This window comes from Numida meleagris, chromosome 1, assembly GCF_002078875.1.
Source record: "Numida meleagris isolate 19003 breed g44 Domestic line chromosome 1, NumMel1.0, whole genome shotgun sequence".
In the NCBI taxonomy this organism is placed as follows: domain Eukaryota; kingdom Metazoa; phylum Chordata; class Aves; order Galliformes; family Numididae; genus Numida; species Numida meleagris.
In genome coordinates this window covers 162,907,757-162,931,902 of record NC_034409.1, presented here as the reverse complement: position 1 = coordinate 162,931,902, position 24,146 = coordinate 162,907,757, and the positions used below count along the sequence as shown (strand labels likewise).

Sequence of the window (24,146 nt, the reverse complement as noted above, 5' to 3'; positions counted from 1 at the left end):
TCTTCTTGGTGGTGGTAAAATCTGGACCCATGCCCAGTGCAGGGAACATAGTGTAAATAGCTTTGCTGCAGATTGCTACTGGATTGTTCAAAACATCAGATGGCTAGAATATGTTATTATCAACAAGCTGTTTACTGGCCAATCAATTATAAACTGTGATGGAGCACTAGGCAGTTTATTGTAGGGTAGCCAAATGGATGGAGAAAACATATGTCAATCTCGCTGAGTCTTTAAGGGGCAAAATCTGCTTTTCTTCAATATGTTCCAAAACCATCCACAATGTAACTACACTGATGTTTGTATGGAAAGGTAAGATCTATGGCAGTGCTATGGGAGTCACTAGGACAATGCAGTTCTCAGATATTTGAGCAATTTAATGTCAACATGTATTTGCATAATAACAGTACAGCTGAGGCATCTGTGGGTAATGTTCCCCTTAAATGGGGTTTTGAAAGCATGAGCTTCTCAGTCTGTGTTCAATACAGATGCAGTCAGGCATTGGCTGGCTTTTACTTCTGTGTTGATTCTTCAGTAAAGGGAAGTTTGGGGTCTTTTGTTCTCCTTCTTCTGATGCTTATTTGTGCAAAGCCCACAAAATTTAAAAAAGTATATCTTCAATCCCAAACTTGAAAAATGTATCCATAAACAGATGCTTCAAGATGCAGTTTTCAATTTTAGACTAGCAAAAACATACCTACTAAATTAACAATCTTTGGACAGATATTTTTCAAACATTCTACTTGTATTTCCTTCTAAATTCTTTGGAGGGTTTGACTGCATGGGGAGTAGAATTTAGAGAAGTGAAATAGAGTCATCATGATAATGATCGTAATAAACAGTTGGATATCCTGTCCAAAGGATGCTTGGACAATGACTAGATGAATGAGATTCAAAAATCTGTAGTCATTCAATATATGTTCTTATGATATTGTCTTTCTGTGAATTACAGGTGCCATTACAATGTGCAGTTTATTTAAGTATCCCTTGAGGAAGTGGGAGGATATGAAAAATATTGAGATTTAGTAAGTATTTTTTATCATAAGGTAGGTGCAAAAATAAATTTTTGCCACAGTTATTTTTAACAAATAAAATAACATATATAATCAAGGAGCTCTAGATATGCTTACAAAAAGCCTCCTTATTAGCAAATACAAGCTGTACTCTGCTACATGGCAAAGATGTGTTCTGTTCAAAGGATAATTTTTTCATAGAAATAATTATTGTTTTGATGGTACACTGGGGTTCAGAAATAAACAGGATAGTACATATAATGGGAAGGATGGAGAAGCAGGACTATGTTTTGGAAGGCAGCTTTATAGAACCATTCACTTTTTCTGAAATATCTCAGCCACTTCCTTTATGAGATTGAATCCCTGATGCAAAAATTTTAGTGTGACTGTTCAGGCTGCACATTTCTGAATGGTTACATTTTCACTGATATCATCATCTTCTTCAGAACAACCGGAGCCAAAAAAATCATTCACAGGTGAAGGATGGAAAAACATCAATATGGTCAAGGTTAGTGGAGCTGGTTAGTGAACAAACGTTAGCAGGACTTTGAAATTTTGGGTAGAGAAGCAATGGACAGTGTCATGTGCTCCGCTGATAATCCAAGCCACAAAGTTGCTTAGGAGTGGGAGAAGAGTAGTTGATGTGTAGTTGATGGAAGCTGAGGAATTGGTCTTAGCATTCATAGCCTATCAGTCATTTCAGAAACAGGATCGGAGCAGCCCAGTTCCTTGATGTAAATGTGTCTGAAGTAGCCAGTATGTGATCTTTCATGTACCATGAGACTTCCTTTGAAATAGAATATGAACTTGACTAGCATTTATTTCTTTCTCCCTCCAAAGTTTAAATGATACCTGACAGCTACCACAAGCCATGCAGGATTTTAAAGGTGGGATATGTTCTAAATTGTATTTTTAGTTCTATCTTTATTATGATTAAGTCAAAATTAGAGGCATTGTGCAAATGATATATCAAGACTATAACCAGGAGATAGTTGACATTAAGCAGCATTTTCTACAGTCTAGTAAAACTGTAGGACAGGTCCAGGAACAAAACTTTTGCTGGTATCACTAAGCAGCCCTGATTTCCCTTCTTCAACAGTTAGAGGTTAATTAATGCTATCAAGAGTCTTTCAAATTGAAATCAATTGAAGTTTCATTATTCATTTCAGTAGGAGTAGGATGAAGTTCTAAACAGTAAATGGAGCAATGGAAATCTAAGGAAACAAGAGACATGTTAGTATGTGCTTTGTTTAAGAATTCTCAGTCTCATTGGTTCTGTTAAGCAAGAAATTAAAGTCAATGTTCTTGTATGTATGTGAGAGTCTAAGTGTCTCATGGGAATGGAAGACTATGCACTCTTCCAATAGTCTTGGATGGAGACAAAATTAGAGACAAATGATTTAGCTTGCATGCAGAAGGTTTTCAAACAAGTGCTATCTAAAGTAAGAAGAATGTAAAGATGCATTAAATATTGTGTGTGTTTTTACCAGCTTCAGTTTTTGTTTTTTTTTTGTTTGTTTGTTGGAACCATTAAATACAAATAGAATGAATAATTTAACAATTTACACACTCTGTGCATCTTGCACCACTGAGTTTTTGGAACAATTTCACATAGAGAAAATGTAGTGGGTAGTGGCCTTGCTGTTCTGTAATTTTACTTTGTCCTTTCTTCAATTACATTTCAAAGAAAATCCTCTCCCTAGTTGTGAGGTGAATTTAATTATGGTGAGCTAAGGTATTTTTTGTTTCTGTTTTTTAGAAATTCGAAATATGAGATGTGGAGAACAGAATGAATATTTCCAATGACCGTAAGCTAAATGAAACCATTTTCTCTATTTGTTCTTTCCAAATTCATCAGTGCATAGAGCCTATTTTATTGCACAGTGGAAAGCACTTAGCAGTGAAGGTGTGTTTTCAAGATGCTTTGTTTGACAATATCCACCAAAGATCTCTCATTTCTTATGTCCACGTTCTGTTCCTCCTCCTCCTCACATTTGCACAACATCCACCTACAGTCTCATTTTCTCTTTTTCTTACTCTTACTGTGTTTTTCTGCTACAGCCAAATTTCAGAAAGAAGTTTAATATCCACAGTCATTTTTTGTGATTTTCATAACCAAATTTATGTCAGAGGATCCAAGAAAAAACAGAATCTCATGAAACATTATTTCTTCATGAAGATGTAAAGCCAAGATGCTCTTGGGTGTAGTTGGTCTACTTTCCAAGTTTTCATTGAATACCAGAGCAGATCGGGAGGTGCACCAATACCCTCCATGTCTTGATTATACAGGGGAGAAAACCCAATGCCGTAGGCTGCAAGACAGCTACAGAATAATCTAACCAGGATCTACGAGCAGGAATGAAAGTCAGATAGATCAGTTGAAGAGATTTGTTTTTCTCAAATGAGCCACTGAATTGTTAGTGCTGATCAGGAACTTCATAGCAAACTGTTTGTTACAGGCAAAAACACAGACATATTAGTTTACAGAACTAATAAAACAGAGATCAGTTCTGCCTCACTTCAACCTGAGTGAAATGCTCAAACACTTCAGAAACACTATTGCTACTTTAAGTAGTAGTGGAAATTTCAGAAATGATAAAGATCAAATTATTGGATTTGCCCAAACTAAAGTTCTTCTGTTTGTTCTTATTGTTACAGAATTTTCTGAATGATGACTTTTTCATCTCAATATCAGATTATACTCTGGTTTCTCTTCAGATCATATAAATCTTTCGTATAAAAAAACATACTTTATGTTTTAACAGTTACTCTAGAAAAGAATTACTATTCTCATCCCAGTTCCATCATCAGTCCTCTAAAAGGTTTTACTTTGTATATGTATATGAACATATGTTCCAGCAGCAAGGTTGAGTCTACTAACATATTGTTAAGACTATTTGAGACAAGGACAAACCAAGAAACTCTGCAGTGGATATTGCTGTTTAAAAGGACTCTAAATTGTTTCTATGTAAAGGCGCATCTGTTTAATCTGCACATTTTTATAGATAGTGAATCATTATGCTCAAAAATATTATATTTGGATAATCCCAGTATTATTATTATTTTTTTTTTACATGGAAAATTGTTGAATCTTTGCATAGCCTAAAAGTTTTTGTTGGCTTTTATTGTGAAGCTGGGATAAATATTTTCTCCTGGGGACATTAATAATGTTTTCATTGCAGTTCCAGGATCTCTGAGTAGCTACTGCTTTAATTATAGTAGACTTCTAAATCTGATTGATGCCAGGAAAAAGCCTCCCACCCTTTGTTTTCTCCAGCTCGATACTGAAACTGTTCTATTCAGCAACAGTGGATTTCTAGAACTTGCCTTTTGGTACTTGTAAGGAATCGGTGTAAACTGTTAGTCACAGACATTGAGGTAAAGTGGTACTGAATGTCAGCCCTACAGCTCTGAATAGCAGTACAATCAGGCTTATGTTTGCATGGTGTCTTAAGTGTATACTTTTTGCCTGACACAGTCTCTCACTTGCTTCTGTTGCATCTGTACTTGTGCATTTTTCTCTTGGCTGGAAGACAGTGACTGCATATTGTCCAAATGAAACTGAAATATAATATTTAACCGTTTCTTTATGTGAGGCAGCATCTAGATTCAGCAGAGCAGTAGTGCTGTAAAATTCTGTTCATCAGGTACCAATACCTCATGGAAAACTTTAAATGGACAGCAACCATGGTAGCTTTGTCTACCGCCTGAGACCAGTGCTTCAGTATAGCTTGAATCAGTAAACTTGCCAAGTGGAAGCCTAGCTGTAAGGTGGGCATAGAATCATAGAATGGCTTGGATTGGAAGGGACCTGAAAGATCATCTGGTTCCAACTCTCCTGCTGTGGGCAGGGTTGGCAACCACTAAGTCAGGCACTAGATCAGGTTGCCAAGGATCCCATCCAGCCTGGCCTTGAACACCTTCAAGGATGAGGAATATGCAGCTTCTCTGGGCAACCTGCTCCTGCACCTCATCACTCTCTCAGTGAAAAATTTCTCCCTGACATCTAATCTAAATCTCCCCTCTTTTAGTTTAAAAATGTTTCCCCTTGTTCTATTACTATCACTATGATGAAAATTGGCCACTGTTAACATCAGAGAAAGCTGTTTTCATTGAAGGTTATAGAGTAGTTCCCTCTTCACCTATCAGTCCAGCTGATTACAGTGGTGAGTGCCAATCCAGTGTTAACAGAGGTAACAAGATGAATTACTTTTGGACTCAAAGTATTTGAAATAATAAAAGCGTTAAATGCTCAGACAGTCAGTGTCCTGCTACTTAATACCAATTCTATCTTCTAAAGTGACTTTAGTATTTATTGTTCAGTGAGTTAAGATAAGGGTTTGCATGGGATGTTTTGTAAGGATTCAATTAGCCTGCATTGTGAGTTAGCTCCATTTGCATGGTAATGAAACATTCTCTCAACAAAGTGTTGAAGGAAAACACACTAATTAGTTTTTTGAACAGTACCTGACATTCATAGGGCCCAATGGTGGCATTGGCTAAATGCCTGCATGACTGATGCCCCTTTTTAGAGCTGGCTAGCGTTTTTATATCTATGAGTTTATGAGAAAAACAACCAAAAAAAAAAAAAATCCCTAATCCCACAACAGCTTCTTGAAATGACATAAAGCCAATTTAATAAATTTGCCAGTCATCCCTGTTATTCCTCTCTGGCTCCCTTCTACTGCATCCTCTTTGATATACCAACTGCTGTTTCTTTTCACTGTTATGGACCTTCATGACTTTTTTTCTATTATTTCTTGCTCTATATAAAAAGATGACTCCTACCTTCTAGTATCCCTCCATGATACTCCATGCACTATTCACCTGTACTGTAGGAATCACCATGGCAGCAGAACAGATGCCAATAAGCTGCTGTCTTCTTTTTTTCCATTCAAGTGGCCTTCAAATTGCTGACCAGTGAGAGAAAATAAGTTACAATCAAAATGGGCTGGCACAGGTTACCTTCCTGCTGGGGTTCCTGAGAGTAGCACAATTGTATTTAGCCCTTCCTTTAGGGGAGATGAGCAGGTGCCAACCTGTTCCACAATGAATAGCACATCAGAATAAATAAATCCAAAATATTCTTTCAGACAACATCACTTCCCTGAATAAAAAGAGATTTCATCTTCTAATCAAATTTTGCACAAATTTATCCCACAATGTTTCTAACAGGTTTGCCTGCTCTTTTATTTCCCCCTTCCCCATGTGTTCATTCAAAAGCTTTTTGGTCATAAAAGCTCTCAAAATCTCAGGTGCATTTACTCTGAGGAAAACCTTCATGCAGGAATTGGCAGGCCTGTAATTTTTATACTACCTTTTCTCTGTCTGTAAATATTGCTGTTTTACAATCCGGAAACAGGTGTGAACAAGGTAACTAATGAAAAAATTGCCACAAACAGATTAAGTCACACCTAGTAGTCACTTTGTGGCCTCAGCTGAAAAGAAACCTTTTGCATATGTGAAATTTATGTTACCTTATCATAATTTACTGCTTCACAGATGGTATTTTTTTTTCTGAGATAAAACTATTTACTAAGATAGAAAAAAAGGAAAAGATAATAGCTATGAATATATATAGTTATGAATATATGTATGAATGTACATAGCAGGTGATCACAAGCAATTGCTCACAACCACCCATGGAATGATGCTCAGCTAGCTCCCTACAGTGAGCAGAAGAGAGAGAGACGAACACCTATCCCCTTCTAAACTCTCTTCTGCATGATGTCATATGGCATGAAATATCCTTTTGGTCATTTTGGTGCATTTTCTGAGATGGAAATTTCCTCAGTCCTTAAAAACACTGAAGTCAGTATATTTTGTAGGAGAGTTTAGGCATAAATAAGCATATGTAAGGCGTAATGTTTCTGTTCAGAGCTCCAGGCAGAATCTAGGGCAGCTGTGCTATTATGGAAAAGCAGGAAAAACATTATGTGATTCTTTCTTTTGGTGAGCCCTACCAACAAATGCTGGGTCCTCTGTCTAAGTCAGCATGTCTTCCTAATGTTGCTAGTAACTGTGGAGTGGGGGAGGCAGTACTAGGAGAAATTTCAAACTTTTTAATTAATTACTAAATAACTGGCACTACTATTTTTAAGTACTGCAAAATTGTCCTTTTTCTTTTATCCTTCATATAAATTGAATCTTATTTAATTTTGGGGTAGTTTAAAGACCTAATCATACAAGCTGTTTTGCACATAACTCTATACAATCCTAATAAAGGAGAGAGAATTTTAAAACTTCACACAGCTTCTCTTTTTCACTTGAATTTTCTCAAAATAATAAGAAGAAATGTCTAATTGTTTTGACAAGCTCATTCAGACACAGGTTTTTGGCTGTAATTTGCCATTATTTATCGGAGCATTCTATTCTTACAAAGGAGAATGCTGAAACAGGTCTTAAGTACTTTCTGTATCATGAAACAAGTCAGTTGAAAAAAACATATATATTATCTATATATTCTGTTTATTTAGCAAGTTGGTGACTTGGTCTATGTTAATGAAGTCTACAAAAGACTGAATAATGGAGAAAATCTGTGTTGATCTGTCCAAAGTATGATGTGTTATTTTTATTCAGTATTTATATGATCACCAAGACAACAATTAGGAAATTAAGGGAAAATCAGAGCCTCAAATAATTTTGATTTTGAAAAGTGGCTCAGAGAGTAGAGTTACTGAGAGAGTATAAATGATCTGGGCTTGGACCAGTGCAGAACTGGATAGAAGAGAATTTTTATTTATCCATGTGCAATTGACCTTTTGTGTACAACAGACACTCATGAAAAAGAAAAAAAAGAGGAGCACTGAACAGTATTACAAAAATCTTCCTAATGATTTGACTTTCTCCATACCTTGACTGGACAATTTGTGTGATTTCTCTTGTGCTATGAAGTAATGACATACCAGATGTTTAAATGCTGCTTCAGAACTTCAGCCTTTTCAAAAGGCATTTGTGGTTTGTAATTCCTGATAAATGCAGATTCAGCCAGAGAACGCTCTTGTAAGGACTCTCATTGCTCTGAAGTGCACTTAGAAATCTTTGTGGAGTGTGAGCATAAACACAGCAGAAGGGTTTAGGGCCTACTGATTCTGAAGCTAGAAAGGATTTCAGGGATCATTTCTGCTGGTAACTAAGGGAGAGTGATTGCAAGTGTCTGGTGTCACAAGCCACAAGGAGGGACAATGTGTTCTCTCTCCTGAATATGGAGGGCTGGACTAGATGATCTCCAGAGGTATCGTCCAATCCCTACAATTCTGTGATTCTATGACATTAAATGCCTTCCAGCTTGCTACAGCCAAAGGAGAAATGCTACAAAACAGCGCTACCTCTTGTTGATCAGTATCTGTAACCCGATATCAGATGTGAAACAAAGTTGAACAATAATAATTAAAAAAAAACCAAGTCACTACAGGCATCTAGAGATGCTGAGTATCATTACTAAATCTTTACTGATTTTAGTTTGGAAATACAATATTTAGCTGACTATATTTCTTAAAATGTGGAGCAGTAGCAGTTTGTATTAGCAGAAATTTCACATGTAAAGCCTCAAAATTAAAATCCAGTGCAAAAAGCTGACAAAACTTAATGACATTTAAATTATATTCATTTGATCATGTACATTTTGATTTAAAGTAACATTTCTGTCCAGGGAATTACTGGTACTAGAAAACCACTTAGGGTGCCTAATCATTGAACAAGGGTACATTGTGGTACCAAATGACTTATTTTCTTTAGCTTACAATATGAACGTGGTTCTAAAAGATTTTCATCTGCTTACTATAAGTTCAAGCTGCTTTTAATTGCCAGGGCAATAGCTTTCTTTCATAGTAAGACGGGCATTCCTCTCTCTCTTTAAAATCTATTTCAAGACTAAAAAAAGATAACTTAGTTAAAAATGGATGAATACAGAGGACAGTATAAAGGTGAAATGAATAAGAAAGTTAATATAAAGTGACAGTGTGACTTAGACATAAAAGATACTTTTTTTTCAAACAGCATTTTTTATCAAAATCTAGTGCTACCAAGTGTGCTCAGATTATTTCAAGTGAAATAATATTAGGTCACTGAAAAGAGAAAATTGAAACATCTTTGCCAAAACCTGCCCTTAGAAGTACATACAGAACTTATAAGGGCAGAATTTGGGAGAAGATGTTCTTTCTATGGTACTATAGCAAAACTACCCTGCAAGTCAGTAATGTAAATCAAGGAGTCTAAGTCCAGGACTGTGTACAGCAGAGGTGAAGTCTTTCAACCTTCTGATAGAATTAAAAGTGATGTGTTAGTGAGAAGACCTGTCTGCAAGAGATTTCATTGGAAATGGAAACATCATAAAATCATATTTCCCAGCAGGCTTTTTCTCTCGGGTGTTATCTATACTAGAATCTGTCTGGTAACCTGATGTAGTTTGTCCTAAATAGTAATTTCTAAACTCTTTATTATGGTGTGGACCTTTGTGAAACTGAGAAAACACAGTCTAACAGCAAGTCCTGGAAGTCTGGCCTTCTTGAACCTCTGCCTGAGTGCTCCAGCTATCCCCTTCAGCCTTCGGGTTGCAACAGTGTTGTGGTGGTTCTGGGAAACAGAGTATGGCTCAGAGGCAAGAGTGAAGGGAACAGCACAAGGAAGAAGATAATTATACTTCAGAAGTTATTAGAAGCTACTAACCTAAATTTTCTCCTCTCTGAGAACTGTTCTGACATATCTAAGCAGTGTAACGGGACCTCTACTTCAGTCACTCTCTTTAGGGTCATCCATTGTGAGGAGGAAGAAGTTACCAGTCAAAAAACAACTAACTTGTCACATCAAATTTCTTCTTAGGACAGTAACCAAGATTCATTATTTATTAAAAATTGTTATCAAATCTTGGCTGGAATTGTATAAACCTCAAAAATTGTTTTGGATCCTGGATGCAGTAAAAGCATAGGTCATCGCATCGTAGAGCTGAACAATAATTAAAAATTTTATTTCTGGTTACTGAAAAAATACTGTTTTAATTTTTCTCCATCTACAGCACTGATTTTGAATATTGAGATGTATGAAGTTGATTTCAGCTAGAGAAAATTAAGTAGTAGAATTTTGAAGAAAGAGAATGTAAGAGAAATCTGTTACTAACTGAGCTTAGAGAGAACAGAGAATTTCTTGGACCTAACTGATAGTTTGTAAATCCCAGAGTATATTGAGGACAAAACCATGCTGTATAGATTCCTCCTAGAATGGATGTTGTACATCTGAACATTAATCACGACAATCTGCCATATAAAACTGTGGATGTGATTATAGCAAAAGGCTTTACAAAACTCACAGAAAAAAATCAATTTTAAAAAAGCTCTAAAAAGATCTAAAATTGTGTCAAAGTTCTGAGAAAAGACTGAGGATAAAAGAAAATTCATAAAAAGAAACTAAGAAGGTAGAAAAAACTTTTTTTACGTGATACTGCTGTAATTCAAATAAGTCTCTGAATCTGCAGAGAAAAATACTTTCCTGCTACAATTACAAATGCACATAAAATACTGTCTGAATTCAGCCCAAACTTCCTCACTTATTTTGCCTAGCAATGGAAGCACAGAGCAATATTAAATGAATTCTGTCATACACACTCCCTTTGGAATACAGGGTGAAAAGTAATTTTAAAATATTTCATTTCATATGGCAGCTTTAGCTCTAAATCCACATTTAGGTAGCTAAAACAGAGCTTGGTTTTGGGAAATCAAATAAGATATTAAGTGCCTGTTTGTGCCATCGTCTTTAACAGGATTGAGCACAAGCTTGAAAGCTCAACAAAAGCTTGAATACTATTTTGAATAGGGAATCTTGAACTGTTGGTTTTAAAATTAAAATATCAGGGCTATTTATCCTTTGGTAGAGACACCAGTTAGTGGTTATGAATACTGCTTTGCTAACCACACTTGGAAACCTGAGGCAATGCACAAAACTATAGATAGTCTCGTGATTGAGGATATATGTGTATGTAACAAGCAAAGCCAAAGAAAACTGAAAGAACTAAATAGACAAATAAGTTGCCCACTTTAGGATTTAAATGTGACTGACTTTGAAGTTCGTGACTTATTTAGATTTATGCTGTATTGGGGAATCATCAGAGAACACATGATGAGATGAATGAAGTAGGGACATAAGTATACATATTTGGTTCACATTTGATTCTGCTTGGTTGGCAACATTTTTTTCTGCAACACTGACTTGATAGTATCAAAAACATCTTTGAGGAAAAAATATGAAATAAAACACTGTTCTCAGACCTTCTTCTTTCACACCTCTTTGACAGTGTGAAGAGACTGTAGAGATGGTGTAAATAACAGAGAAAAATTGGGCTTGTTAATTACTACTGAGCATATTACTTGCTCTCATGAGTAATTCCACTGGAATCAGGGTATAAATCACTGTGCTTGGTTGTAAATGTTTTCAAGACTGGGAAGTCTTCTGAGTCTTCTGGGATATTTCGCTGTGTGTGTGTCAATTACACTTTTACAACTCATCTCTCTTGTGTGCATTTTCCCAGCAGCAGCTCCCTTTCCTACTAAGCTATGCTGGCCCAGAAGGCCATGGGATGTGCCTATTAAGCAAGAAGACAGTGCATTATGCTCAGAAAGGCCTTAAAAAAAATTTAACTGTTTTTAGAGGTGTGAGGTTTCTTCAATAAAAGCTTTGTTCTGCAAACCTGTCATAAGAAGTTTATGACTGACCTTGCTACTTTAGCATATGTTGAAATCTCTCAAAGGAACAGACATGTAAAATGATGCAATGCCAGCTCATAATAGTTTTATTCAAAGGATAAAACTACAGGTTAAGGAACAGAGTGCTGGGGCAACCTGACCCTTTCTCCTTTATTTCTGGTGCTACATACTAGTATAAGGATTTACTCATGTTATTTAAAAACAAGGAATGAGAAAAAGAGAGAGAAAGAGACTACCCAAAAGCCATAGAGGTTTTGAGAGCATAAGTAAATTTCTGCACCTGGCACGCACCTGGTGCCTGAGGGTGAGAAACCACAGAACAGCTCCTCAGAAAGGGGCCTGTGGCTTCCAGCTGACAGCAAGTTGAATCTGAAGGATCAGTGTGTGCTGGCAGCCAAAGGGGCCAACTGTAACCTGGGATGCACGAACTGCCAGCCGGGTGAGGGAAGGGATTGACTGCTCTGCTCTAACCTGTGCGGCCACACCTTGAGCACTGGTTGTGGGTTTGGGCACTGCAATATACGAATATAAAACTAAGACAGAGCGTCGAAGGAAGGGCTATGAAAATGGTGAAGTGTCTAGAGACAAGATGTATAAGAAGCTATGTAGGTCCTTGGGTTTGCTCAGCCCAGAGCAGAAGAACTGAGGGGAGGCCTCATGGTGGCTGCAGCTCCTCACAGGGAGCAGAGGGGCAGCTGAGCTCTGCTCTTTGTGATGGTGATGGGGCCCAAGGGAACGGTGTGGAGCTGTGTCGGGGGGGGGAGCTGGGGGTTAGGGACAGGGTCTGTTCCAGAGGTGGTGGGCATGCAACAGGCTGCCGAGGGCAGTGGGCACGGCCCTGAGATGCTGGACTTCAAGGAGCATTTGGACAGTGCTATCAGACACAGGGTTTGGATGTTGGATGGCTCTGGATGGAGCCAGGAGTTGGACTCAATGATGCTCGTGTGTCCTTTCCAACTTGGGATATTCTGTTCTGTTAGGCTCTCTTTAAGTTTTGAGGAAAGAATATTGTATGCTTTAGGAAAAATAGTCTGGGTCTATAAATCTAAGGACTTTTGTATTTATTTTTGTTTTGTTTTTCATTTGCTTTCAACACATATTTTTCAATTTACAAGCAGAGGAAAGACAAGTTAGTATATAAATGTTTTTCTGTCACTGTACCTCACTAGCAGTTTCTCATAGCGTGCGTGGACTGGTGAATTCCCAGTGAATTTCCATTCTTTTTTGATGTTGATTTTTTTCTGTTACCTCCCATCTTCTTTCTATCCTATAACCTGAACATACACCCTGCATTCTTAGACAGATATGTACCATTGACTATAGGAAGATATAATTTAGTGAGCATTTAAGTTTACTCCTGTTTTAGATGCATTTAAAATAAGTTCTTCAGACCAAAATTAAACTGTTGCTCCCTCACTAGAGAGAAAAATAAAATTCACACAGCTACATCTGGCACTCAGCAACCTCATCAGAGGACTGGAAAAAATCTATTCATTATTAGAAAAATTGTCTACTGTTAATGGAGTAAGCAATGGATTCCTGTTCTCATCTCAACTGGGAATGAAGCTGGCTTGTCTGTTTGAACAGAGGTGACAAAAAGCATTTTTTGATTGAATTCACAGAGCATCTGCTTGCACAATCAATCCAAAATATCTTTATGCATAATACTAATTTGCACTAGATTGAATTCTTTTTTCTGCATAGTATGCCAACAAAACTTGTCATCTGTACACTGACAGCCTATATCTGAAAATAATGTGATCTTGGGACATATTTTTGTCACCTTGAGTGTCTTCAGAGTGGACGGATGATTTTTAACTTTTTTTTTGCTGTTGTTTTTTAACCATTTCTCTGTGCTTTTTTAACTGAAACAAGATTCAAAGTCAAAGTTTCCAATTTATTGCCTTGATAAATTTATGGTTACACAAATTTAAAAAAAATTAAGATCTTTTTGAGATTCAGAGAGGAAGATTTTCTTAATCTTTTCTTTCTCCTTTGATTTTCCTTTTCTCCTTTGATTTTACAAAAAAATTTATTTTTATTTTCACTTTTATCAAGAAACCTACAAATGATTGCAGAACTTACCAATTGAACGAGAATGAATTCAATCTTTTCTTACAATTTTTTTTCCCACAGACTGTGATTTCCTCTGCCCTATTTATGATATAAAAGCACAATTTAACAATTTAACAATTCACATTATTTATACATATGCTTAAGAAAAATCCAAATGCACTGGACAGAATTACATGTTCTATCACCTAGAATTGCTTTACTGACATTTAGAAGATACAAATTAAACAGGATAAGGTACTATTGTTATTAATAGCAATACAAAAATAGCTTGTATCTGAAAGAGAGAGCACCCTTTTGCACTAACTACAATACAAATGAACAGCACTTCAAATTATTTATGTCTTAATTAAAGAAAGCAAGACCAGGTAAAAGGGCAGCAGTCATAGACAAGTGAAAATGTGTGTCCAAAGTCATACAGAAGATTAACACCTGAAATATGATTAAAACCTATATTTCCTGAGTCTATGTCTAACACTCTCTCTACTCTCTGCACACTCCCATCTTTTCTTTCATATACTTCACTGTGTGACACGCAAGTTAAAACATCCTCAGTGGTTTCTCAGCTGTGCATAGCCTAATATTTAGGAATGCATGTACATTCACACAGACAGCAGAGTGCTTGATTTGCAATGGGATACCAGAGCACATAAATAGCTAGTGAGACACAAGGTACTGTCAGTGCCTGTAAATACTAGAGATGTGTGCAATTGAGGTGACTACATAAATGACATAGATGCACTGTTTTGCAGGTGCAGTTTTGCAAAGCCAGGTGAGGGAAAAAGTCACAATACATGAATCATTTTAGCTCCTGAGTATAACTCTCTGCTGTCAATTCCAGTTCTGTTTGTCATCAGACAAAGACACTCAAGACAGTAAACCATTACAGCTCTGCATTCTTCTATCCCCAAGGGGGCCTTTTTAAAGAGGCAAATTGATTTTTGCCACCAGACAGTGAGTCATGCATACAAACGAGGAGAGTACTTATGAATCCCTATATTCATTTCCCCATGGTGCTTGGTAAGGTGAGTTGTTTGCCTGATTTGTTTAAGAATACATTTTGGAAAAGAAACAAAACAAAGCAAAACACAATACCCTAATGTTTTTAACCCCTGCCTCAAGAATACAATTTATCTGTCAGCACTGAAATAAATGCTTTCATTCCCTATGGAGAGCTTGCATTTTTGGTTTACACAGAATTGATATGATCAAATAGTTTACCATGTGTTGTGTGTAGGACTTCTTAAACCAATCTTTACATGGCTATTTTCAGGGAAAAAAAAGTGAAGGAAAAGAAAACCAAATCCCAAATAAAAGGTTCTGTTGTCTGCAGTGGTATTTGAAACTATTTAAGGTGCCCCAGGGTGCCCGAGGTCTTCACTGGACCTAAGAAAGACCTGTATCCTTTCAGAGGAGCAATTGGAGCCCAGGTGTGCACTCTTGTTCCTATAGAAACCTGTAGAGGAGAGGAGAAATGGACTCAATTACCTCCAGCAGATAGCAGCAAAGAAATTGAAAGCACACTAGATAAACTAAGCATATCTCTGTTCAAAGTCTAAAACTGACTTTGTCTCATTCTTCAAACTTAGGGATCCTAGATTTTCATACCTCATTCTTCTTCAAAAACAGTTTTCTTGCTGCAAGTGCCTTTGTTTCTCTTCTTTTTGTGGTTTAGGGTTATGTTTCAGTTACTTAATGAAAATATGTGTTGTTCTAAAAATAATAATATTAGGGATGATTCAGTGCTACTGAGATAGTTTTAGATTTAGGTTAGATTCATAAGTTTTCAGTGGTGCAAAAAGAATGAACAGAAAAATCATCGCCTACACTGTCAGACCTGCAGGGCGCACTGAAAGTTGCACCTATTGATAGCAGATAGAGTAAAAGTGGGCTTGCGGGAGAAGGAAGGTGTAGATTGGAGAGAACAGAGCTTTGTTTCTGAAGGATGGAACTGCCTTTGCTTTTTGTTCATACCACAGTATTTGCATGCCCTTCTTGCTTTCCTCCTTCTCCTTTTTTTTTTTTTTTTCCCAATCAATAATCACAGAATGCAGATAATGCCAATATATATATAAATAATGAATTTCAACTTTTTTCACCTCTCTGCAGAGGTACACATTCCATCCCAGTGCTGCATTTAGTTTTTAAACAATGACTCATTAATAAAAAAAATGTATAAATTTTACCCACACCTCCCATCTAAAATATATTATACATTCAACTCAAGCCTAGTGCAATATGTATACATATTTAAACCTATTACATTCAAATTTCAATTTTTTTATTAGCATATATAAATCTGTATAAGAGTTAAAAATAGTCCTTATTTAAGCTGAACACAAGACAGTCAGATTTTAGACCACCTGGTATAGCTGGTAGAATGTATTGGATGCCTGTGGAGAGAGCAAACTGCCTTGAGAAGAGCTACCCAGCCTGCATAAAATATCGTAGCTCTTTTTGTCTTAAGCTAAGCCTTAATGATTAATACCCACGGAGGATCTCATCTTGGATGAAAAGCTCAGTCCAATTGGATGGTCAGCTGCTGGCATAAACAATGCACTCTGTGTATCATAGGGATCGCATTTCAAATGCACCACTATTTTTTTTACCTGATTTAATGGGAAATGTGCTACACAACACAGAAAGCTTTTCACAGAACAAAGTAGTAGGAAGTGGAAGATGCATATTTATACACGCAAAGTTCCCTAGAAATGTATGGTTCCAGTACATATTTTTCAACTTCTTCTACATACCCCAGATACCTAGGAATTCTGCTTTTTTTTTTCTTTCTTCTAGCTGTTTTGTATTCATAGTCACTCTTAAATTCACAATGATCTTAAATATTTTGAAATGCTCACAGATCCTATATCTCAACTAAATGCAAAACATAAAACCGTTACAAAAGTCAAAGGCAGTTTTGTAATATGAAGTCAGAGTTTTATATTTACTGGTATAACATTGGACTTTGAATTTAAGAAAACATAGAAGTACTTCAAAGGATAACTGACTGATGGAAAAGACTGTAATAAGAAGGAGACAAAGAAAAATAAATCTGTATACATCTATCAGTGAGTTGTTTAAGGTTACAGAGGAACAATTGGGATGGAAAAAATATAGAGATAAAATTGGAATAGAGGGAGTGAAAGAAAAATCTGCTGCAAGACATAGACATGAGTCAGAGGGTGAAAAGATACAAAGCAGTCAAGAAATTAAAAATAATTAATGAATGGGGAAAATAAAAAGGATGTGCATGTTATTCTTGTTAGAAAGGAATTACAATGATATGATGAGGACAAAATGGAAACCAAATAAAATCTTCACACTGATTTATGTCATATATTTGAGAGGCCATTGTTTGTATGTTTTCACGAGAAGACTGCATTGCACGTTTTTATTAGGGCTCGGAATAAGAAGGAAAGAAGTATAAATACTCCAAGGAAGATCTTTTCATCTCTTCTCCCTCCCCTCCCCTCCCCTCCCTTCTCCTCCCTTCTTTTCACCTCCTGTTATTTCAGATGATAGCAGTAAGCATGAGAGCTTTCTGCTCTGTTTAGAGGAAATTAGCTATGGGTATGGAATTAAATAATGGAAGACTAAATTGTGGCAGAAAATATAATATTTTAAATAAAATGCATTTTTTCTCAGTTTATGGTAGGAAATTGTCCATATAAAAACCATGAGTAGCACTTAGCCAAGAACTATATTAAGAATTTGTTCCCATGAGAGTACATTCGAGGCACATCAGCCACTCCACCACAGCCAGGGAGCAGTTGGAGGAGGTTTTTTTTTGCTGATACATGGTTGCCACCCAGAATATCAGGGTGCCCGAAGTCCTATTCAGTCTGGCCTTGAACACTTCACTTCCAGGGATGGGGCATCCACATCCTCTCTGGGCAAGCTGTTCCAGTGCCTCACCACCTTGGGGAAAAATAATTCTGTCTAACAGCTAATCTTTTCCGCCTTATCCTAACACTATCTTTCCCTGTAAAAAGATAGTTCTCCTCCTGCTTATAATCTCCCTTCAATTTCTGGAAGGCTGCAATGAGGTCTCCCCAGAGCATTCTCTTCTCTGACCTGAAGAACGCCAACTCTCTCAGTCTGTCTTTATAGGAGAGGTGCTCCATCCCTCTAATCATCTTCATGCCCTTCAACAGCTCCCATCTTTCTCATGCTGGGGGCTCCAGGCATGGACATAGTACTCCAGATGGTGCCTCACAAGAGCAGAGTAGAGGCCATCTCTACTGGCCATCCCTCTTTTAAAGCTACTCAGGATACTGTTGGCCTTCTGGGCCTGTTCACACACTAATGGCTCGTGTTGAGCTTTTCATTTTCCAGAACTTAGATCAACAGGGCAGCTCTCAAGGAGTTCTTTTCCCAGTCTGTACACATATCTGGGATTACCCCAACCCAAGTACAACACCTTGCACTTGGCCTTGTTGAACCTCATTAGATTCTCTTAGGTCTGCTTCCCAAGCTTGTACAGTTTTTTGTTTGTTTGTTTGTTTTAAAAAGGCAAAACAAAACAAAATACAAATATCTTTATTTTGGGGATAATTTACCCCCCCGCCCCCCTTTTTAATACAAATCTCCTTATTTTGAGTTTATTCCACAGAGCAGATGTAATGACAGTTGTGTGCAGAACATGCATATGCATATGATGACATGCATGCACAGGACTATGACACGTGAGTGAGTCCCTTTTGATGTCACCATCAGCAAGCACCAGGCTGGGGACCTCCTTGTTGATGGGGAAGCAGCATCCTAAGTCCAGGCACTGCAGCTATCACTCCATCACCTCCACCTTGAAGCAGTGCACCGCAGGAATTCCTTGTCCATCTTCACCCCAGGGACTGGCTCCTTGGGCACCTCTTGAGGAGTGCCCAGGCTCTCAGCAGTGTGCAGCAGCTCTGCTCAACACAGGCACAGCAGCAGACAGGCCATGAAGGCGGCAGTGAACAGCACTAGGTGCATGTGCACCTTGGAGGCCCAGATGTGAAGTGAGAACCAAGCAGAAGGCCGCAGCCTGTGGGTGTGGGAGCTGAAGAAGTTGTGGGTGAGCAGCATTATTGCAATATTAGTTGATTTGAGTCAGCTGTGCTGGCTGTGTCCCCTCCCAACCTCCTGCCCATTCCTAGCCTACTTTCTTAGTGGTCAGTGTGAGAAACAGAGGAAGTACCTTCCAAATGAGTTTACTTATGTATTTATTGGGCTAAGTTTGGTTTGATGTTGGTGATTCTTTTCAGACATATTGAAAATAAACATTGCCTAATAGGAATAGTTAACCTTGTCCAGCCAGTCAGGCCCCAGACTGTCATGACGCAAGTAGTTACATCTCTCCAGGCAGAGGACTTGGCTCCCCTCCAAGTGGGGATGCCATTAGTGCCTGGTTGCCAGCTGGAGTTTGTACCGCTGATCTCAACTCTCTGAACCTGGCTGTTCAGATTGCTTTCAGTCCATTTCTCTAGTCTGCCTATATCTGTAAAATCTGTCTAGTCTTTTATAAACCCTATGTAGATTTTATCATTTCATCAGTCTGGAAGTTACGGAAGACAATGTTAAAAGACTTATGCAGGTGCAATGTAAGAAAAAATAACAAGCAACTTCAAATCTAAACTGAAAAGAAAGGTGAAAAAAATCAAGTGAAAAAAGATTACCCTCTCTATATCTCTCTATATCATAGCTAGGAACAGATTAAGTGATTTTCCTAACACCTCTGAGGCCATCTGAGACAGAGAGAGTCATTAAGCCTATGTGCCCTGAACCAGTTCTCACATCACAGATGAACTTTTCCACTTTGCAATCATTTTTTTTATTTATTATCTACTCCGCCTTGAAGCTGTTCTCATTCAACCATATTTTGGAACTATACTTACAACTGGCCACTCATAGCACATTTTTCACAGTCCTGGAAGAGCCTGAGTATCATTCTTGCCTATCACACACCAAGTGAGCTGCAGTAGTTGTAAAGTACTGCTGAACTGACAGGTTGGAGTTGCTGCTGACACTGTAGAAAAAGACTTCCCCAAAGGTTAACACCTACATCTTTATCAAAGAAAAAAATGAATTATTTGAACTGTTCTGTCTGGAACTGCAGGTCTTTGAGATAATATACGGAATCACTTAATCCTTCTAAAACCATCTTATTTTAACTTTTATGTAATCATCTGCTCATGACAGTCCACCCCACACTTATGGAACAGTTAAGGCTGGTAGTAAGACTGATGGGACTGAGTGTGAGCACAAGACAGGAAGATTCAATGCAAAAAAAGAAGGAAGCCTTAAGTCCAGGAAGAAAAATACTTGGATTCTTATACTTTTTGATGGATCCAAACCACGTATTTCTAGGTTGTTTCTAATATGCGTGAATTAAATAATGTAAAAAAAACAAAATCAAACCCTGGAACAAATATAGTTAGCTTGCTGAATACTTTTTTAAAAAGTAGTAAACATGTTGTCTCAGAACATTTTAGGGAAAATATTATAATGGCAGTTGTACCACATAACTTTGAAATCAATTAGACTTGACTGTTTTTCTCATGTGACGCTTGTAATGGAGCACATCGATCCATTTTGTGCAAGATAAGTACTTACAATTAAATTTAGATTTTGTTATGCTACCAGCAGTGAAATGAAGGGGCAATAAATGAGAAGTAACACCTTACTTAAAAATATCAAAACCTTGTTTGAAAGGATAGAAAAGGCTTAACATTTTATAAAATAAAATACATTTATGATCCAAAAGAAAACCCCTAAATAAATGTGCTGTTTTTATTGATGCAAATGTTTGAAAAAATACTGAATCAACATGATGTTAAAGAACAGCCAGTCGAGAGGGCATGGAATATATAACAAACAGGAAAGCCAAATAAACGATAACCTTCTAGTCACAAAATACACTGCTCTTTTCCTAGCCCAGGGATCTGTCTGCACTTAATTAGATTTGCATCCAGTTAATGACATGGCATCTCCAGAAAGGTATTCTAAATATTGGCTGACGGTAGGGACATAATCTTGGCTCATACATGAAAAGGAAAACAAAACAAAGAAACAAAAAGGTGCTGCATGGATAGAATTGGCCCAGATTAGACGGCCATTGGTATGTATGGGGTTGTATTTCCTGCTTGAGGCACATTATATTAATTGACAAATGCTCAGCCTTTTTCCAGGTCATAAAAGAATTTATTTTGCTGTATATTCAGGAGACTTTCTAAAAAGGAAAATACGATGTTCTCCTAACTCAGGTGTTTAACAAAAGAAATCTTAGTGTATTAAGCTACACTGAAGAGGCTTTTTTTTTTTTCTGTATGTTCCAGGCTTTGACACTCATGCTACAGGTTTCACACTTGATTTTAAAAAGGTAAAATGGAACCATCAATAGGCATCCCCTAGAAAAGATGCACTGGGTGTCTTTTTGCATGAGACAACTGCAGTTGCATCGGCTTTATAGGGTCTGAGTAACTGCATGCACCTTATATTGAATACTGAATTTTACTGTATGAAAAAGCATTGTTTCCCAAACACAGTATAGTTCTTTCTTTACACTTCAGTACAACCCATCATTAGGAACCTATGAAGCAGGAAAAGCAAAATTGACAGAAAGGATTCATTTTAAAATACAACTAGACATCACGTTCTCTCACTTGAAACAGAATGAAACAACAATAATTGCAATGTTAGCTGAACCTGCAGAACAGTAACCAGTTAACCCTAATTGAATGTTGCCTTTGCATTATCAAAAAGGTGGATTTGGCATTTACCACTTCTCTTACCTGAATCAGCACATGAAATTGTCTTCCTCTGAGTCAATTACCAAGTACTTCTGTTATAAATGACAACAGACTGTCAAGAACTCTTGCTCTACAAAAGCTTATTTTGAACTCTCCAGCTGTTTAATACATATCTGATCTCCAAAAACTTTCATCTTTCATATTTGCCTGTATATGTGTATAAACATATGATGATTAAATTGTTTACTCCAATACATGATAATCCTGTATTGGGATAAGAGAATCTGTTCTCAATATAGGGATCTGTTCTCAAGGACAAAGGAGCAGAGCAGAGCTGGCAGATCTTTAAGGGAGCTTTCCTTAGGGTACAAGAGCTCTCCATCCCCAGGTATAGGAAGTCAGGAAAGGAAGGCAAGAGACCAGCATGGTTGAACAGGGACCTACTGGTCAAACTGGAGAGCAAGAGGAGAATGCATAGGCAGTGGAAGCAGGGACCACTGATAACTTGAGTGAAATATAGGGATGTTGCTAGGCTGTGTAAGGATTGGGTCAGGAAGGCCCAGGCCCAAATAGAAGTGGACTAGGCAAGGGGTGCAAAGAAGGATAGGAAAGGCTATAGGTACATCAGCTGGAAAAGGAAAGTCCAGGAGGGCTTACCTTCCCTAGTAGTTGATATAGACAGGCTAGTAACGACAGACAAGGAGAAGGCTGAGGTACTCAACAACTTTTTGACTCAGTTTTCATAGCAACTGCTCCACACACAGCTCTCAAGCAAATGGTTCAGAAGGTGAGAACTGGGGGACCAATGCCTCTCCTGCTGTAAGCAAAGATCAGGTTCACGATCACCTGAGAAATCTGAACACCCATAAGTCTATGAGTCCCAGTGAGATGCATCCCAGAGTCCTGAGGGAAATGGCTGGTGTAATCACCAAGCCACTCTCAAAGATATTTGAAAAGTTAAGGTGGTCAGGTGAAGTCCCCGGTGACTGGAGAAAAGACAACATCACACTCATTTCTAAGAAGGGTATAAAGGATGGTCACAGGAACTACTAACCTGTCAGCCTCACCTCTGTGCTTGGGAAGATCATGGAGCAGATCCTTCTAGAAGCTATGCTAAGGCACATGGAAGAGGAGGAGTAATATGGGAGAATCAGCATATCTTCACCAAGGGCAGGTCCTGCCTGACCAACCTTGTCACTTTTTATGATGGTGTACCTGCCTCAGTGGACAAAAGAAGAACCACAGATGTCATCTATCTGGACTTCAGTAAAGTCTTTGACATTGTCCTTGATAACATTCCTCCCTCCAGATTGGAAAGATATAGATTTGATGGGTGGACTGTTTGATGGATGAAGAACTGGTTATGAGATCGTACCCACTGAACCCAAGGTTCAATGTCTGGATAGAGATCAGTGAGGAATGGTCTTCCTTGGGAGTAAGCACTGAGACTGATGCTCTTTAACATCTTCATCAATTATATCAACAATGGAATTGACTATGCCCTCAGCAAGATGATGTCAAGCTGTGTGGTGCAGTTGACATGACTGAGGTATGTCGTGCCATCCAGAGAGACCTAGACAGGCTTGAGCAGTGGGCCCAAGAGAACATCATGAGGTTCAACAAATCCAAGTGCAAGGTCTTGCATCTGGGTCATGGCAACCCCCACTATCAGTACAAGCTGGGGAATGTAAGGATAGAGTACAGCCCTGCTGAAAAAGGCCCAGGGGTACTGATGGACTGCAAGCTGGACATGAGTCAGCAATGTGCCCTCACAGCCCAGAAAGCCAACCACATCCTGGGCTGCATCCAGAGAAGTGTAGTCAGCAGGTTGAGGGAGGTGATCCTGCCCCTCTACTCCGTGCTGGTGAGACCTCACCTGGAGTACTATGTCTGGATGTGGAGTCACTGAAACAGGAAATATGTGTGTCTGTTGGAGTGTGTCCAGAGGAGAACCACAAAAATGATCCAGGGGATGGAACACCTCCGTTATGAGGGCAGGCTGAAAGAGCTGGGGCTGTTCAGCCTGGAGAAGAGAAGGCTCCGGGGTGACCTGAGAGTGGCCTTTCAGTATCTAAGGGTGGCTGTAAGAAAGAAGGGGACAGACCCTTTAGACAAGACAAGGGGAAATGGTTTCAAACTAAAGAAGGGGAGATTTAGACTGGATATAAGGAAGAAGTTATTTACAATAAGATTGGTGAGGCACTGGACTAGGTTGCCCAAAGATGTGGTAGATGCCTCGTCCACGGAGACAATCAAGGTCAGGCTGGACTAGGCTCTGAGCAACCTGATCTAGCTCCAGATGTCCCTGTTCATTGCAGGGGATTTGGACTAGATGACCTTTAAGAGTGCCTTCCAACTCAAACAGTTCTATGAGTCTGTGATTCTATTCTGTTCAGCAAGAGTGAGATGAAGTCACTGGTGCTGTTTGTGTGAGTGCTCTGAGTCTGTGATCTCTGTGGCCAGCTATGTACATACAGATGCACAGACTCAGAGATACATGTACACATATGATAAATGGATATGTGATACACAGAAATATGATACATATAGACCTCATTGGTCTTCCCTTCCCTTCCCTTTCCTTCCCTTCCCTTCCCTTCCCTTCCCTTCCCTTCCCTTCCCTTCCCTTCCCTTCCCTTCCC

At 38.2% G+C, this 24,146-nt stretch overlaps 1 long non-coding RNA gene across 23 annotated transcripts in view; it reads left to right on the top strand.

Annotated features, from left to right (window-relative positions):
• The window catches only part of LOC110386958, a 225,482-nt gene that overhangs the window by 54,867 nt on the left and 146,469 nt on the right, over positions 1-24,146 (top strand). For 19 of the 23 annotated variants that reach the window (XR_002432353.1, XR_002432344.1, XR_002432343.1 and 16 more), the window contains 3 exons: positions 950-1,022; positions 1,851-1,897; positions 2,770-2,916. This is a non-coding gene — a long non-coding RNA (uncharacterized LOC110386958). The remainder of the gene's footprint in view (positions 1-949; positions 1,023-1,850; positions 1,898-2,769; positions 2,917-24,146) is intronic. The other 4 variants (XR_002432324.1, XR_002432338.1, XR_002432347.1 and 1 more) reach the window with 2 other exon arrangements.